This window comes from Felis catus, chromosome B1, assembly GCF_018350175.1.
Source record: "Felis catus isolate Fca126 chromosome B1, F.catus_Fca126_mat1.0, whole genome shotgun sequence".
In the NCBI taxonomy this organism is placed as follows: domain Eukaryota; kingdom Metazoa; phylum Chordata; class Mammalia; order Carnivora; family Felidae; genus Felis; species Felis catus.
This window is the reverse complement of record NC_058371.1, coordinates 100,284,152-100,287,407: the sequence shown is the minus strand read 5'-3', so window position 1 is coordinate 100,287,407 and position 3,256 is coordinate 100,284,152.

Sequence of the window (3,256 nt, the reverse complement as noted above, 5' to 3'; positions counted from 1 at the left end):
ATGAGTGAGGGAGGGGCACAGAGAGAGGGAGACACAGAACATGAAGCCGGTTCCAGGTTCTGAGCTGTCAGCACAGAGCCTGATGCAGAGCTTGAATTCATGAACCATGAGATCATGACCTGAGCTGAAGTCAGACAACCAATTTTGGTGGGTATATTAATTTACTGGGACTGTCATAATAAAATACCACAGACTGGATGGCTTAGAGAATAGAAACTTGTTTTCCTGCAGTCCCGGAGGCTGGAAGTCCAAGATCAAGGTATCTGCACATTTGTTTTTTCCTGAGGCCTCTTCTCCTTAGCTTCAGATGGCCTTGCCCCTGTGTCCTCACATGGTGTTTCCTTTGTGCATATCTTTTGTTCTCTCCCTCTTCTAATGAGGTAAGGAGCTACCCTTGTAACCTCATCTAACCTTATTTACCTCCTTAAAGTTCCTATCTTCCAATATAGTCACTTTAGGAATTAAGACTTGGGGAACACATAGTTCAGTCCATAACAGTGAATTATGTTACAGATGAATCAGATAAATCTCATGTACGGACAAAATTTATTTAGATATTATTTTTGCTAAGGGATATTTTACTTATTTTTTAGTCAAATGCAAGCCTTAGAGGATCATATCTACTGACTGAGAGATGCAATTGTGCTTTCCCTCCCATCGCTTTCTCCCGTGTACTTAACACTGAAAGGCAGTCGGTGACACTTAGCGTTTCCATTCATGGAGCTTGTGCATGAAAAACACCTTTAATCATTGCCTCACCCCACAGATAATAATTTTGAAACTTTCAGCTTTATTATTGTTGTTAGGAGTAGGTGGCTAAAATGTTATATCGTATACACTGCATTAAAAAAATATGTTTTGGTTTGTGGCGCTCATTCTTGTAAAATGATCCCCAGTGACTTCTACCTCCTTGTTACCATGTCTGTGTGTAATCCTCTTCCATATTGAACTGTTTTCTTTCTTTCTTTCTTTCTTTCTTTCTTTCTTTCTTTCTTCTTCTTTCTTTTTTCCTGCATGACCCATAAACTACAGTAAAAAGTGACGGTACGATTTCTGAATTTTGGTCACAAAATTCACTGCAGCTTCGGCTCTGACCTCTTGGACTGCTCTCTGTTAGAGAAGGCAGTCACAAAGCCACCAGCCACACATATTCAGACAGGTGAAAGAGTGGGGAAATGGGGCTACTGGTAAACAACTAGCACCAAATATCAGCTGTGAGAGTAAGCCACCTGGGAAAGGAGGCCTCCCGCCCCAGACAAGTTTTGAAAAAACTGCTCTTCCAACTGACATCTGACCTCCATAGCATGAGACGTCCAAGCAAGAACTCTCAGCCAAGTTCTTTACAAATTCCTGTCCAGCAGAATCTGTGAGCATAATACATGATTGCTTGTTGCCACTAAGTTTGGAATAATTTTCTGCAGGATGTTAAACAACTGTGGCAGGCGTAATATTATAATTTAACTTCATGATTTTTTAAAGCTATCGTTATTTTACTAATTTAAAGTTCATTAAATGTCAATTCTCTGTTTTAAATGATTGAATTTATTATACCCTGAGTATTTCCCCCTGTATTCTAGTCTTCAAGATGTCTAAAAATATTCTTTTCTTCCCTTTCTCTCCTCCGTCTTGTGGCATTTCCTTCTCTCCTCCCTTTCCTTTTCTCTTTCTCTCCTTTCCTATTTCTTTTCTCTATTCTACAGACATGGATTTAATGCCTATGATAAAGATTGGACACAAATCCTTTCAACTCCTCCCATTCAAGAGGTAGAATCTATTTCCTCCTGTCTTTAAATCTGGACTAGCCTATGGCTTGCTTTGACAGACAGAATGCAGTAGAAGTGATGTGCCACCTGGGTCAATGCTTTGAGACCTTGAATCTTCTCTTCTATTTTTCTTTCTTACTGCTTTTAGATCAAAGTGCTTTGAGATCTCTTGCTGCTTGGGAGGAAGTCTAGGCTAGCCTCTTAGAGGATAGATTTGGGAGACAGACACCTTGCATTTTAGTTATAAATTATCAAACCATAAGAAGCACATTAGGACTAAAGATCTGAGAATTAGAACTAAAAGCAGCAACTGGAGAGACCTGAGCCTTGATTCTTGAGCACAAAGTGGGTGTATCCCGTGAATGAAAAGAATGTGATTGTCTTTTGGGTAGCCAAAGAGGCAGATTAGTTCTGTGCCATTACATCCATTCTTGTCACCATGTTCTTCTCACTTCTTAGCTGGCCCTTGGAACCACCTCTTCTTAGGCTACTAGACCCACCAGCACCCAGGCAACCCATAGAACTGCAGCCTCATCAGTAACCTAATGAGTTAGTCTGGAAAGACTTAAAAAAGAACTACCCACTACCCAGCTGAGCCCACTGCATCATGGGCAAATAGAGCAGTAGAATATTTTAAACCCATTGTATTTTTGGAGGATTTGCTATGCAGTAATGGGAATATAGAAGAGAATATGTAGAATAGAAAATAGAATAGGGGCACCTGGCTGGCTCAGTCAGTAGAGTATGCCAGTCTTGATCTTGGGGTCATGAGTTCAAGCTCCGTGGTGTGGACAGAGATTACTTAAAAAAAAAATTTTTTTAAAGGAAAAGGAAATAGAATAGAATATGGATTATTTCTTCTTCACATTATAGGTTGTATTGAAATTATTTGTGAAGATATATTATCTAGGAAGTTCATTTTAGGATAGAAATGGTATTATAATGTATTGGTTATTAAAAGAGAATTGTTATATAAAACAATGAGTTAATTAGGCCTGACAGAGGTGGTATATATGCTGATTTAAGTAAAGTGACAAACTAAATGCCTGTGGCATTTATCTCCATGATCATCTAAAATAAGATCATCTTTTATTAAAACAAAACAAAACAAAACAAAGGCAGAATTCCTATAAAGCAACAAAAATTGCCACATATTTTAACGTGCACTCTGAGACATGCTGCTTTACACACATTATCTCAAGTAATTCTTCCCCTACCATTCTTATACGTATGTGGCACTGAGCTACCAATCAAAAGACTCAGGTGTAAGTCCTAATATGGTCACTTACTATCTATCATTTGGGGAAGTCACTTTATTCCTAAACCTCAATTTTCTTGTTAACAAAATGGATGAAGACAATAAATGTAATGCACAGGAGGGAAACAATACATGTAGATTGACATGAGGATCATTCATAATAGTAATCAATCCATGAGGATCTAATTTAGGATTCTGCTTGAATAGATTATCACATCGGATACTAAAACATAAT